This window comes from Leptodactylus fuscus, chromosome 1 (assembly GCF_031893055.1).
Source record: "Leptodactylus fuscus isolate aLepFus1 chromosome 1, aLepFus1.hap2, whole genome shotgun sequence".
Lineage (NCBI taxonomy): Eukaryota > Metazoa > Chordata > Amphibia > Anura > Leptodactylidae > Leptodactylus > Leptodactylus fuscus.
In genome coordinates this window covers 205,491,736-205,508,032 of record NC_134265.1, presented here as the reverse complement: position 1 = coordinate 205,508,032, position 16,297 = coordinate 205,491,736, and positions in this window count along the sequence as shown.

Sequence of the window (16,297 nt, the reverse complement as noted above, 5' to 3'; positions counted from 1 at the left end):
AAGACATTCAAAAGTGTATATACTATTTCATTATGGTCTGATTGATGGTTACATGGGGTCTTTTCAGACCCCAGAGTATAATAATCGGAGACCCGGGGAAATAAAAACATAAAAAAACTACTGTTTCTTACCTGTCCCCCGGCTCCTACGCTGTCGGCCTCTGCTGCCGTCCTTCTTCAAAGACGTCAGACATCACATGACCCAGGACGCAGGCCGGGTTCATGTGACGTCAGAGATGTCAGACAACTAGGAAGGAGGCCTGGCCAGGATCGTGGAGAGGTAAGTAACAGTGTTTTTTATGTTTATTACCTCTCCCGGGCCTCCGATCATTATACTCGGGGGTCTGTCACCGGGCCCCCTAATGTTCCGGGCCCTGTGGCGGCCACTACCACTGCAGGCGGGGACACTACATGTATCAGAAGACATTCCAGCCACAATAAGGAAATCAGGGCTCTTTTCTGACTTTAGTAAGGTCCTGCATTCATGGTCGAATCCACTGGCAACCGATGAAGATATCTTGTGACTACAGGATATTCAGAGAAAATCTTTAAAACTCTGCAAAATGTTGAATTACATACTGTATATTTGCAAAAACGTTTAACTTTTAATTATCTACAAACTTAAAAATAATTATGTTCATGGGAATACCCCTTTAATGATACAAGTCCTGTAAGGCATTTGGCCCTAGGATTCATAGGTGGACCCAGTGGAGTGAGCTTTATTCTAAGAAGACATTGAGGAACCCTAAAACTTATAGCATTCACAGATAGTTGATCTTATCCACCTAGATACAGACACTTTTGAGGCTTAAGTTAAAGCTCTTTCTCCAAGGAGATATTTCTTACAGATATATTTTTTTTTAATTCAAAAGTTTATTGAACAAATTTGCGAATACAGAACAAGTGCAAACATCGCAATAAGGATATGATCTGCAATGAAAATCTTAAAATATCACTGTTGAAACAACAATAATAGGTAATACAAGAAACAAATTATATACCCAACCAGTACTCAGGTGAAAAGGGTGATGAAGGAGAGAGATAAAAGTGGGGGGAAAGAAGGAGTAAGAAAAACTGTATGAGAGAAAAGAAGGAAGGAAGGAAAGAAAAGCAAAATTTTCCAGACAATAAAAGAAATCGGCCTTCAATTAGAACCATATAAATTGCGTACCAACCAGGGCGACCAGATACGCCTGTAATTTTCATTAGACCTTTGTGCATAACTAAGTAGTTCCTCAAAGCGAGCTATCTGTGTCACTTTGTCTTCCCACACTTTGAAAGGGGGAGTAGTTTTTTGAAGCCAGTAAAGTGGTACAATCATTTTTGCTGCTGACAACGACATGTTCAGGAACACCATCAGCGGGGTGAGAATGAAAGAAGGGGAGATTGAATGGAATCCCATAATGGCCTAATGAGTGGGCAATCCCACCAGATGTGTAGGTATGAGCCTTTAGCAGAAGAACATCTCCAGCAAGAGTCATCGGAGGCTAGGCATTTCTGTTGTAACCACACTGGAGTACGATACCATCTGGTGATCAATTTATAATGGTTCTCCTGAATTTCTTACAGATATTTGATAACAACTCTTGTCACATCCAGGCAGTGATTTTTTTGATTCCTGCAGAAATGTGACACAACTTTGGGTAAAAAGTTTGGATCCAACCTTAAAATAATTCTATCTTCTGTAATTACAAGATCAGGCTTGGATCTCTCCTAATCTATGGGCAGAACTAAGAAGTTATTAGAAAAGAAACCTTGAAGGATAAATGTTTTATTATCTATGTTATTCAAAGGGCCCTCAGAACAAAGGATAGATCTAAATGAGAAGCGACTGGGTGCAACAAGGTTCTTTTTCCTGCTCTCATACAACTAATGACCTATGTTCAGCTAGAGAGGTATTAAAGAAAGTGCCCTGAAATCTGAACTTGAAGGTTACTTGGTTTTAGGCCCAGTTTAAGTCCTGAATCTATTGACTGGGAGGGTCTGACTGAACAGGAGAGTCATCACTTCAAGAAGTGAATTTTCCTTAGATTTTATTGTAGAGGGCTGAAGTGACCAGTGTCCTATTGGCTTTTAAAGGTTTTAATGAAGTTGTCAGAATGATCTTTGGATCTTAAGAAGGCCCCTTCAAGTAGTCAACTGCAGATGTTGGAGGTTCTGGTGAAATAGAGGGCCTTGGTGGTCAAGGGTTTCTTTAAACTGTAAATGAATTGTCTCTGCTAATGCCATCTGCAGCAAATGAGGAAATCATCTCTTTTTTTGCCAGTAAGTCAAAATCAAAATAACTTTTGCTTTGTCCTGTGGGGATTTCTGCAGCAATTAATGGTAGAGGAAGAAAGATCTCAGATATACAGGGATGGTAAAAAGCATCTACCCTTATTGGTTGATCCCTTGGATTCAGAAGGAAAAACTAAGGTGCTTTTGTGCTTTTTTTGGTTGGCAAATAGATCTATTTGGGGAGTGCCCAAAAGACTAGTCAAATGAAAGACGATCCCCAAACTAAACACCACTCTTATGATGTTTACTCATATACCTCTGCTTTGAAAAACTGCCATCATGTTCTCTGCAAATTTTAGGTGAAGTCAATGAACCCAGGTTGTCTTCTGCCCAGGAAAATATATTTTGATATAGAGAGATTAATTTTGGAGTCCCCTCAACTGACACCTGAGATACGCCAGTCATATTGTCTGATAGGATTTTTATGTTGGAATTCTGGAGAGAGGAGATGAATAATTACAGCATTTCCCAAACTCTTCTGCGTAATTTGATGATTGGTTTGTAATATGAGGAGCTGACAATCTTTGATGGTAGCTCTCTGTTAATTTTGCTCCGAGCCCAAGAGACTTACTTCTGTCCAAATAGTGATTATCGGCCAGTGGTGTCAGTGAACTTCTGTTGAGTTTCTCCTATTTCTTTCACCAGTGCACAAACAACTTCACTTTCCCTGGAATCTTTCGAATGTGATCCAGAGAGTTTTGTTTCTGATTCCAGGAGGAAATGATACAATTCTAAAGATATCTAATATGGTTGTAGCTCTACACAACAGACTGATTCGAGAGAGACTCATCCAGGACTTATGGATGGTCTGATTTTGCAGGACTTGTTTGTTGAATTCTCCTTTTCAGGAAGAAGGAAAGAGGCTTGTTGTACAGAGCCTAGCATGACTCCCATATATTTTAAACAGATGGCTGAATTTTAAAAATCCAAAACTGAACAGGGGTACAGCAAGAATTAAATAATGTATGGTATGTCTTGGGAGTCTTTCTCACTCACAACCCACAAGACCTCTTTCAAGACCTTGCTAGCGTCTATACAGGCTGCTCTCCCTGGTTTGAAATTGTACTATTATTCTGCCCATTTGACCCAGATAGTAGACTGGCGCAGACATGGGTCTCTGAAGCCTTGGGTTAACACTGAGCAGGATTCCTCCCCAAGATGGTTTCTTGGTTTGAACCTTCTCAAGTGTCGTCTCTTTCATCCAATCCGACGATAAGCCCCACGCTTCATAAAGTGTATGAAGCCTCAGAAGGAGGGTCAGTCATCCGCATGGTCCAGGCGCCCCAGTGAAAGGAACAACAATTCCCAGTATACTATAAAGCAAAAGCCCACTAGAAGGAAACAAAACAGGTGGGGGATATGCAAACACGGGAACCATGGTACACCTCCCTATCCCAGCAAGGGAGCTGCATATCTAAGAAGTGTCTGGTATTCTCCAAACCGTTGGAACTCCAACCAATATATACCATGAAAACTTCAGCTGTATCGTATAGAAAAGATGTATTTTATAACAGATGCTCTTTAACCCATTCCCGATAACTACTGTAATAGTACAGTGGATGTTGCGTATTTAAATATGGCACCTGCTCAGGATCTAAGCGGCCGCTATAGCCGCCAGAGATCTGCTCCTAATGTCCGCAATCAGTGCCCGCATCGTTTTCACGGCAGTGCATGGCTGCCATTTGGGGAAAATCATAGAGGATCCAGCTCAGCTCTAGAGTACAGCATAGGAGGCTGTATTCCTCCTTTAACTGTAACCTTCAAAAAAGAAAAATGCCTATGCATATTAGGACCTTACGAGGAGGAGGGATTAGAAAAAAAATACTCCCACCCTTACCACATCCTTGTCATATGTTCTAGCCCTGCCCGCACAACTTTACTTACCAAAGTAAAAATGAATGTAACATGCTACTAAAAAACACGAAAAATGTGAAAAAAAATTCCCCTATTTATTCAGGTAGTAAAATCAAGAAATGACATGGAAAAGTAAAAATACAAAAATAAAGCCTTATTTATCACCACAAAAAAAAAAAAAGAATTTTTTTTTTTTTTAATAACACAAAGGAAAAAAATGTTATAGCCATCAAAACCAAATGTATGAAAAAAACTCAAAAATGTGTCTTTTTCTGAACCAGGGAAAATAGCCTGGTATTGAAGTGGTCAAGGGGTTCCAATGTAAATAAAAATATATAAATTTGGTATCCTGTTGCAGAAATGCAGTTTTCTACAATTGTATCCAATTCTGATTTTTTTTCCCAGCTTCACAGTACATCGTATAGAATATTATATGGTACAACTACAAAGTATAATTCGTCCCGCAAACATTAAAGGGGCTTTATCAGCAAAATTATGCTTATACACTCACCGGCCACTTTATTAGGTACACCATGCTAGTAATGGGTTGGACCCCCTTTTGCCTTCAGAACTGCCTCAATTCTTCGTGGCATAGATTCAACAAGGTGCTGAAAGCATTCCTCAGAGATTTTGGTCCATATTGACATGATGGCATCACACAGTTGCCGCAGATTTGTCGGCTGCACATCCATGATGCGAATCTCCCGTTCCACCACATCCCAAAGATGCTCTATTGGATTGAGATCTGGTGACTGTGGAGGCCATTGGAGTACAGTGAACTCATTGTCATGTTCAAGAAACCAGTCTGAGATGATTCCAGCTTTATGACATGGCGCATTATCCTGCTGAAAGTAGCCATCAGATGTTGGGTACATTGTGGTCATAAAGGGATGGACATGGTCAGCAACAATACTCAGGTAGGCTTTGGCGTTGCAACGATGCTCAATTGGTACCAAGGGGCTCAAAGAGTGCCAAGAAAATATTCCCCACACCATGACACCACCACCACCAGCCTGAACCGTTGATACAAGGCAGGATGGATCCATGCTTTCATGTTGTTGACGCCAAATTCTGACCCTACCATCCGAATGTCGCAGCAGAAATCGAGACTCATCAGACCAGGCAACGTTTTTCCAATCTTCAATTGTCCAATTTCGATGAGCTTGTGCAAATTGTAGCCTCAGTTTCCTGTTCTTAGCTGAAAGGAGTGGCACCCGGTGTGGTCTTCTGCTGCTGTAGCCCATCTGCCTCAAAGTTCGACGTACTGTGCGTTCAGAGATGCTCTTCTGGCTACCTTGATTGTAACGGGTGGCTATTTGAGTCACTGTTGCCTTTCTATCAGCTCGAACCAGTCTGGCCATTCTCCTCTGACCTCTGGCATCAACAACGCATTTCCGCCCACAGAACTGCCGCTCACTGGATGTGTTTTCTTTTTCGGACCATTCTCTGTAAACCCTAGAGATGGTTGTGCGTGAAAATCCCAGTAGATCAGCAGTTTCTGAAATACTCAGACCAGCCCTTCTGGCACCAACAACCATGCCACGTTCAAAGGCACTCAAATCACCTTTCTTCCCCATACTGATGCTCGGTTTGAACTGCAGGAGATTGTCTTGACCATGTCTACATGCCTAAATGCACTGAGTTGCCGCCATGTGATTGGCTGATTAGAAATTAAGTGTTAACGAGCAGTTGGACAGGTGTACCTAATAAAGTGGCCGGTGAGTGTAGAGCCCCATATATGCGTGAATAGCCTTTAAAAAGGCTATAACCATTAATAACCATTTTTGTGCCTTTTGTGCCTTTAAAAATACTATTCATGCGCCGCTAAATTTATATTAAAACTACCCCCCACCCCTGTTTTAAAATAAAAGCCTAAACAAGAATATGTTAATTTTATCTATCGTGCACGGTGGGCGGGCATTAAGGGTCCGATGTCATCTTCAGCCACGCCTCCTCTTCCAGCGATGTCCTCGGGTCCTGTCTTTCTCCTGCGCTCGCGAACTGCCATTGATAAAAAATGGCACGAGTGCATACACAGTAGCAGTAGTAGTAGCAGCATGCTACTGCGCATGCACCTGCACCATTTTTTATCAATGGCAGTTCGCGAGCGCTGGAAAAAGACAGGACCCGAGGACATCGCTGGAAGAGGAGGCATGGCTGAAGATGACGTCGGACCGTGCATGTCCACCCACCGTGCACAATAGAAAAGATTAACATATTCTTTTTTAGGGTGTTATTTTAAAACGGGGGGGGGGGGGGGGGTGGGGGGTGGTGTTAGTTTAATATAACTTTAGCGGTGCCTGAATAGCCTTCATATTACCTATTCACGCAAATGTGGGGCTCTATTGTCATAGTTTTGCTCATATGCCTCTGTGAACACAAAAATAACAAAAGTTATGGGGTTTGGAACATGGGGAGTCAAAAACAAAAAACAAAACAAAGAAAAATCTAAAAATGCCTGCAATAAGAAGGGGTTAAAAGGGAGTTTGTCAGCAGTAAATTGGTTAGAAATCTGATCACAGTATCTTGCAGAGGTAATTCTGCCATTTACAAATATGTCTCTGTTATTCAGCTTCAGTCCTATTTTCATGCAAATCTATGATCTGAAGAAACTGATGAGTCTGTTTTAAGGCCAGAAATAAGACTGCATGAGCTTGTACCTAACATAAGGGACACATTAAGTGTAAGCAGGCCTGATTTCGACAACGCCAGACTGGCAGACCATAAATAACATCCCCTTTCTTCCCCCAAAACAGTAACAACCACCTCACCTTATGATCACACAATTCAAATAACCATTTTTGTGCCACCTAATAGATTTTTGCACCCCCCCCCCTCCATATGTTATTATAGCAGCTCCTTATAAATAATAGTCCTGGTTTATAAACAGTGCCCCATATCAGTAATAGCCCCTCATAAATAATACTGCTTCCTATTACAGTAAATAGTCCCCCTTATTAATCATAGCGCTATTATAAATAATAGCCCCCTTTTCCTCTTAGAAATAAAAATAACTACATTATAAAAGCTACATATTATATACAGTGTTGGCCAAAAGTATTGGCACCCCTGCAATTCTGTCAGATAATACTCATTTTCTTCCAGAAAATGATTGCAATCACAAATTCTTTGGTATTATTATCTTCATTTAATTTGTCTTCAATGGAAAACCACAAAAAGAATTGTCAAAAAGCCAAATTGGATATAATTCCACACCAAACATAATGAAGGAGGTGGACAAAAGTATTGGCACTGTTTGAAAAATCATGTGATGCTTCTCTAATTTGTGTAATTAACAGCACCTGTTACTTACCTGAGACATCTAACAGGTGGTGGCAATAACTAAATCACACTTGCAGCCAGTTGAAATGAATTAAAGTTGACTCAACCTGTGTCCTGTGTCCTTGTGTGTACCACATTGAGCATGGAGAAAAGAAAGAAGACCAAAGAACTGTCTGAGGACTTGAGAAGCAAAATTGAGAGGAAGCATGAGCAATCTCAACGCTACAAGTCCATCTCCAAAGACCTGAATGTTCCTGTGTCTGCCGTGCGCAGTGTCATCAAGAAGTTTAAACCCATGGCACTGTGGCTAACCTCCCTAGATGTGGACAGAAAAGAAAAATTGACGAGAGATTTCAACGCAAGATTGTGCGGATGGTGGATAAAGAACCTCGACTAACATCCAAACAAGTTCAAGCTGCCCTGCAGTCCGAGGGTACAACAGTGTCAACCCATACTATCCGTCGGCGTCTGAATGAAAAGGGACTGTATGGTAGGATACCCAGGAAGACCCCACTTCTTACCCAGAGACATAAAAAAGCCAGGCTAGAGTTTGCCAAAACTTACGTGAGAAAGCCAAAAACGTTTTGGAAGAATGTTCTCTGGTCAGATGAGACAAAAGTAGGAAAAGGCATCAACATAGAGTTTACAGGAAAAAAAAGAGGCCTTCAAAGAAAAGAACACGGTCCCTTACAGTCAAACATGACGGAGGTTCCCTGATGTTTTGGGGTTGCTTTGCTGCCTCTGGCACTGGCCTGCTTGACCGTGTGCATGCCATTATGAAGTCTGAAGACTACCAACAAATTTTGCAGTATAATGTAGGGCCCAGTTTGAGAAAGCTTATTCTTATTCTTATGGTAGAGTTGGAAGGGACCTCAAGGGCCATCGGGTCCAACCCCCCCGCGAGTGCAGGTTTTCCTAAATCATCCCAGCTATATGTTTATCCAGATTCCGCTTGAAGATTTCCATTGATGGAGCGCCCACCACCTCCCGTGGCAGCCTATTCCACTCTCTCACTACCCTCACTGTCAGAAAGTTTTTCCTAATGTCTAATCTGTATCTCTTTCCCTTTAGTTTCATCCCATTGCTTCTTGTACTTCCTTGTGCTAATGAGAATAGGGTAGATCCCTCTGCACTGTGACTACCTTTCAGATATTTGTAGACTGCTATTAAATCTCCCCTCAGCCTTCTCTTCTGCAAACTAAACAATCCCAGTTCTTTTAGCCGCTCCTCATAGGACATGGTTTGCAGACCTTCCACCATTTTGGTTGCTCTTCTCTGGACTTGCTCCAATATATCGATGTCTTTCTTGAATTGAGGCGCCCAGAACTGTACACAGTATTCCAGGTGTGGTCTGACCAGGGAAGAGTACAGCGGAATAATGACCTCTCTTGATCTAGATTCAATGCTTGTCTTAATACATCCCAGAATTTTATTAGCCTTTTTTGCAGCAGCACCGCACTGTTGGCTCATGTTGAATTTGTGATCTACTATTATGCCCAAGTCCTTTTCCCCTATGCTATCACTTAGTTCTATTCCTCCCATACTATATATGTTTTTTTACATTTCTGTTACCCAGATGTAGAACTTTGCATTTGTCCCTGTTAAATACCATTTTGTTCGCCTCAGCCCATTGTTCCAGTGTGTCTAAGTCCTTTTGAATACACTCTCTCTCCTCTCTAGTGTTGGCTATTCCTCCTATCTTCGTATCATCTGCAAATTTTATGAGTTCCCCAATAATTCCATCGTCCAGATCATTTATAAAGATATTAAAAAGTACTGGGCCCAGAACAGAGCCCTGCGGCACCCCGCTTTTGACTTTCTTCCAGTTCGATGTGTAGCCATTTAGTATTACTCGTTGTGCCCGATCATTAAGCCAGTTGTGAATCCACCTAACTGATTTTTTGTCAAAGCCATACTTAATCATTTTTTCAATAAGAAGGTTATGTGATACTTTATCAAATGCCTTACTGAAGTCAAGATATACTATGTCCACGGCATTCCCTTGGTCCAACCATTCAGTGATTTTGTTGTAGAAGGAAATCAGGTTAGTCTGACAAGATTTATTGGTCATAAAGCCGTGCTGGCTCTGGTTAATTAATGCCTTCCAGGTACCGAAGTAAATGTTCCTTGACAATTTGCTCAAAGATTTTTCCTGCTATCGAGGTCAGACTTACCGGCCTGTAATTTCCTGGATCGTCCCTTTTCCCCTTTTTGTAGATGGGGACAACATTTGCCCTTTTCCAATCTAAAGGGACCACTCCTGTTTCCCATGACTTACTGAAGATTATAGCAAGGGGTTCTGTTATTTCCTCTGCTATCTCTTTCAGGACTCTAGGGTGTAAATCATCTGGTCCTGGGGACTTGGTTTCCTGTAACTTGGCTAAGTGCTCTCTTACCAGACCTTTGCTTATAGTCAGTTTGGAGTCCTCCTTCCCCTCATCTCCATTAATGTCGATATTTCCATTAGTTTCTTGGGAGAAGACGGATACAAAATATGAATTTAGTAGCTCCACCTGCTGTTCCACCATGTTAACTGTTTCTCCTTTGTCATTTTTCAGGACTCCAATGGTCTCCTTCACTTTTCTTTTGCTTTTAACATATCCCCAAAATCCTTTTACCTTACTCTTTGCCTCTTTTGCAAGCTTCAATTCGTGTTCAGCCTTAGCTCCTTTGATGCATGTCTTGCAGAGTCTGCAGACTGCTGTGTACTCTTCCTTAGGTATAGTTCCCATCTTCCACTTTTTGTGTGTTTCCTTTTTCCTTTTTAGCAGGTTATGTAATTTTTTGGTCATCCATCCTGATATTTTTAGGTGCTTCCCATTTTTCTTCCTTCTAGGTATTGTTAGTTCCTGTGCTTTAATGATTTCCCTACGGAAGATTTCCCACCCTTCATGTGCATTTTTGTGCTTAAGAATTTTGCACCATGGAATTCTGCTAACCCTTGCCTTCAGGCTCTTGAAGTCTGCCCTGCTAAAGTCGAGCCTTGAAGTCTGTGTCTTCTCAGGTCTTCTTCTTCTTGCAACCCCAAACTCAAGTATAGCATGATCGCTGAATCCCAGTGTCCCTGCTACCCGTAGTCCCTCAACCATGTGCTCTTTGTTGGTTAGGACTAGGTCCAAAATGGATGTTCCTCTCGTGTTTTCTTCTACTAGCTGGGCAATGAAGTTGTCTGCTAGAGAGGATAAAAATTTGATGGAGCCTTTACTCTTGGCTGTGTGGGTTTCCCAATGAATGTCAGGGTAATTGAAGTCTCCCATGATCACTATTTCATGTTTCTTTGAGAGCGTGGTCATTTGCTGTGAAAAAATCTCATCCATGTCTTCTGTCTGTCCTGGTGGTCTGTAATAAACGCCTAGTATGATGTCCTTATCATTGTTTTTCCCTTGAATTACTACCCAAATAATTTCCAGTAGATTATCATTCTGTAAAACTGTAATTTCTGAGATGTATTCTTTTTTAACATACAATGCAACTCCACCCCCTCTTTTATTAGTTCTATTCTTTTTGAATAAGTTGTATCCTTCCATCTGTATGTTCCAATCATGCATGTCGTTCCACCAGGTTTCTGTGATGCCGATGACGTCATAGTTTTCCTTGTGTATCATCAGCTCTAGTTCTCCTTGTTTGTTTCCCATGCTTTGTGCGTTTGTGTAAAAATATTTCAGATTGTGCTCTGTTGTATCCTTTTTCGAAATTTCCTTCTGAGTATCCTGTCTTGGGTCCTCTTTACCACATCTAGTAACCTTGTTAAGTATGTCTTTTAGCTGCATGTTCTTGTCTTTCTTTTTTCTTCCCATCCCCTCTTCTTCTAGTTTAAAGCCCTTCTGATGAGTGTGGCAAGTCTTCTGGCAAATATGTTTTTCCCAGGTTTTGTGAGATGTATCCCGTCTCTAGCAAGGAGTCCATCGTAGAGGTAATTCACGCCGTGGTCCAAAAATCCAAATCCTTGCTCTCGGCACCACCGTCGAAGCCAGGTGTTTACCTCTAGTATTCTATTCCATCTCCTGATGCCATGACCATCAACTGGGAGGATTGATGAGAATACTACCTGCGCATCCAATTCCTTCACTGTCTTCCCCAAATTTTCAAAGTCTTTATAGATAGTTGGTAAATCATTTTTTGCCGTGTCGTTTGTACCCACATGTATCAGTAGGAATGGGTAGTCGTCCTTGGAGCTGAGGAGGCTTGGTATCCTATTGGCCACATCCTTGATTTTTGCTCCTGGGAGGCAGCATACTTCTCGTGCGGTTAAGTCTGGCCTGCAGACAGCTGCCTCTGTGCCTCTTAGCAGTGAGTCACCCATAACCACTACTCTTCTTTTCTTCCTTGCAACACCATTTCTTGTTGCTCCTGATTGTCTCTGGGTGACTTTTGTTTCTTCTTTTGCTGATAGGTTCTTTTTGTCATTTTCATCCGCCTGCAAGCTGTGTCTCCCTCAGAGGTCATGGGTCTTCCAGCAGGACAATGACCCAAAACACACTTCAAAAAGCACTAGAAAATGGTTTGAGAGAAAGTACTGGAGACTTCTAAAGTGGCCAGCAATGAGTCCAGCCCTGAACCCCATAGAATACCTGTGGAGAGATCTCAAAATGGCAGTTTGGAGGAGGCACCCTTCAAATCTCAGGGACCTGGAGCAGTTTGCCAAGGAAGAATAGTCTAAAATTCCAGCAGAGCATTGTAAGAAACTCATTGATGGTTACCGGAAACGGTTGTTCGCAGTTATTTTGTCTAAAGGTTGTGCTACCAAGTATTAGGCTGAGGGTGCCTTTTGTCCAGCTTATTTTTGGAGTTTTGTGTAAAATGATCAATGATTTGACTTTTTTTTCATTCTCTTTTGTGTTTTTTCATTGCAAGCAAAATAAATGAAGATATTAATACCAAAGAGTTTGTGCTTGCAATCATTTTTTGGAAGAAACTGAGTATTATCTGACAGAATTGCAGGGGTGCCAATACTTTTGGCCAACACTGTGTGTGTGTGTATATATATATATATATATATATTATAATCTATGTAATATATATATATTTAGTGAGGCGGTAACAGGCAGAATGCTTGTCCAGATATATTAGCCCCAGGTTTCTGACATACACTATGTGATCAAAACTATCCAGACACCCCCCAAAACATACGTTTTTCATATTAGGTGCATTGTGAGGCCACCTACTGCCAGGTACTCCATATCAGCGACCTCAGTAGACATTAGACATCATGAGAGAGCAGAATGGGGCGCTCCGTGGAACTCATGGACTTCGAACGTGGTCAGGTGATTGGGTGCCACACATCAAGCAGGTCAATGCCAAACGATGCCTCGCTTAGTGTAAGGAGCGTAAACATTGGACGATTGAACAGTGGAAAAACGTTGTGTGGAGTGAAGAATCACAGTACACAATGTGGCGATCCGATGGCAGGGTGGGGTATGACGAATGCCCAGTGAACGTCATTTGCCAGCGTGTCTAGTGCCAACAGTAAAAAAAGAGGCGGTGATGTTATAGTGTGGTCGTGTTTTTCATGGAGGGGGCTTGCACCCCTTGTTTTGCGTGGCACTATCACAGCACAAGCCTATATTGATGTTTTAAACACCTTCTTGCATCCCACTGTTGAAGAGCAATTCGGGGATGGCGATTGCATCCTTGAACACGATCGAGCACCTGTTCATACTGCACGGTCTGTGGCGGAGTGGTTACACCACAATAACATCTCTGTAATGGACTGGCCTGCACAGAGTCCTGACTTGAATCCTATAGAACACCTTTGGGATGTTTTAGAACGCCAACTTCGTGCCAGGCCTCACTGACCTACATCGATACCTCTCCTCAGTGCAGCACTCCGTGAAGAATGGGCTGCCATTCCCCAAGAAACCTTCCAACACCTGATTGAACGTATGCCTGCGAGAGTGGAAGCTGTCATCAAGGCTAAGGGTGGGCCAACACCATATTGAGTTCCAGCATTACCGATGGAGGGCGCCACGAACTTGTAAGTCATTTTCAGCCAGTTGTCCGGATACTTTTGATCACATAGTGTATGAGTGGTCAAGAGTGGAGCTGGAGTAGGCCTCAGCCCAAGTGTAGATCATTGGCTCATTACTGGGCTAGAAAAGGCTGCAGCTCTTGCACTGCAGTGCCATGAGGTAAAAGAAGGTGTGTGGTTTTTCCCTGTAATCCTGAGTCAGGTGAGACAATATTGTGCCTGTTTTGTTCGTGTGGCTGGAAGTAAGCCACGCGTATAGTTATTATATTCTGTTTAGCTAGCGCTCAGAAGAGCAGGTATTTATTTAGTTTTTTTTTCCTGAAGTTAAGGCTATATTTTGCTCATTTTGTGCCTGAAGTCAAGATTTTTTACATTTTCCTGTTTTTTTTCTAAATAAACCAGTTTGCTGCACATTTTGTGTCCCTGTCTTGACTGTTTAGGTCCACACCACTGCTTCTACTGAGCTAACTTCACATATAAATATAATGTCTCCCCTTATTATAGGCCTATTATAAATAGTTCTTCCATTATAAATAATAGCCCCCCTTATATATAACTTCCTCTCATAATAGCCCCCTTATATTTAACAATCTTCCCCTTATAACAATCCAACTTATATATAATAGTTTCTCTCCTATAGAAGCCCCTTATAAAGGCAGTTGCCTTGTTCTGCAAAGACGTTTCAGGACATCCAAGCAGATTTCAGCAACTGCATGAAATCGTGCCGCTGCTGAAACAGAAAGAAGGCTGTAAGTTCAGCCAGAGCTCCCAGAGAGAAGGCAGGGAAGGTTTATTACCTTCCCAATTGCTGTGTATACACCGCTATGGGTGCCACCATGATGCAGCTATCCTCTGAACTGGCAGTCATGTCATCCGCCGGGATCAGCGTATGCAAAAGCTACAGGGTCCTACAGGACCCAGATCAACTCTATGTACCAACCCTAGATACAGAGAAAATCAGCCTAACCTCTCAATTGAGCCATTGCATACTTTTTGTATCTATGTTCAGCAATATAGACTTCTGTGTCCCCTTTTTTCACCTGACTACTGATAATCTGATTCTGCCAGTAAGAAAACGCGTTGTTGCTTTACAATTTCTGTACCTGGGCTGACCATCACACTGTCACATTGAGGTACACGAGATACTAACCTATTTTCAGCGCTGATCCATAGCCACACTAGGCAGAGCACTGACAGAGAATCCATAGTGTCGCAGGACTCACAGAGACAGCCGAAGGAGTTTTTATTCCCTGGTATCTCCCTGCAGCAACCAGCACAGCGCCAAATAGCGAATTTAAAGGGGCTCTATCACTGGGAAAAGTCAGTTTTAACTAAGCACATACTTGCATAGCCTTTAGCAAGGCTATTCCACTCATACCTTTTGTATGTAAATCGCCTCAGTAGTTTTTGAATAAGTCCATTTTTTTTTTTATCCATATCTTAATTAGCCTTCTCTGTGCACTCTGGAAGTGTCTGTGATCACTGTCTGCTATTCTCTATGAGTATGAGTCCAGAGAGATGAGTCACCAGCACAACAGCCTCTCTGCTCTCATACACATAAAGAATAGCAGACGGTGCACACAGACACTTCCAGAGTGCACGGTGAAGACTAATTAGCATGTGTATAAAAACGGACCTATTCAAAAACTACTGAAGCGATTTACATGTGCTTATCTAAAAATGACTTTTCCCAATGATAAAGCCCCTTTAAGCATGGAAAGTGTTGATCTTTCTCCCAGCTATAAAATACATGCAGCAGTTATAACTTGGCAGAATTTTTCTGGCATATCAGCGGTGTACAACTGGGGTGCCTGGTTATAGGGACAAGTATATACCAACTACTAAGTGGCAGAGTGTATTAGAAATGGCCATTCTCTATGTGCTACACCTAGAATATACAAAATATACTTTGTATACTTTGCACAGAGTGGTGCATTTGACAAGTTAAAAATCGCTTGTCTTTATTAATGAGATGAGATGGAGATTAGGGTATGCCTCAAAATAAATATAGGCACACCACTGAATGATGCCTAAAATTACTCCCTGAGGGCTGTTATATAGGGGTCATATCACCCCAGTACCTATATAGGTTCATATTTTAAAAGCACATAATATTTTTCACTGCCCTTTTTCCTTTTTTTTTTCCCCATTTATATATTAGACTTTCTCGAGGTGCACACCAATGTATATAACCGTATATACTCGAGTATAAGCCAACCTGAATATAAGCCGAAGCCACTAATTTTACCACAAAAATTGGGAAATACTTATTGAATCAAGTATAAGCCCAGGGGGGAAGGGGGGGGGGGATGCAGCAGCTACTGGAAGATTTCAAAAATTAAAATGGTTGAGTTTTTGGGTGCAGTAGTTGCTGGGTGCTGGGAAAGGGGAGGGGGTGTTTTGGTTGTCTGTCTGCCCCTTCCCTGAGCACTTTTTTTTTTTTTCCTTCCCTCACTTGGAATTCAGCCTGGCTGAATACAGGGTATCTGCAGTGCTCCTATTAACCCCTTCCCGACGGAACAGGAGCACTGCAGATACCCTATATTCAGTAGACCGGGCACTTTCAGACACAGGGATACCTAATGTGTATGTGTTTCACAGTCATTTTCTACTTTTATATGTATTCTAGGGAAAGGAGGGATTTACAACTTTATTTTATTGTTTATAGCTTTTTTTTTTTTTTCACTTCACTATTTTATGGGAGATTCTATAACTATTGCAGCTTTTTTTTTTTTTTTTTTTTCTTGACTTGAGTATAAGCCGAGGTGGGCTTTTACAATACAAAAACTGTGTTGAAAAACTCGTCTTATACCCGAGTATATACGGTATATGAATATGTGGAGAGGTGTCTTCATTATCTAGTTTATTGATTCACAAAAATGAACCCTTTAGATGTCTTTGTCAATTCAGACTGAGG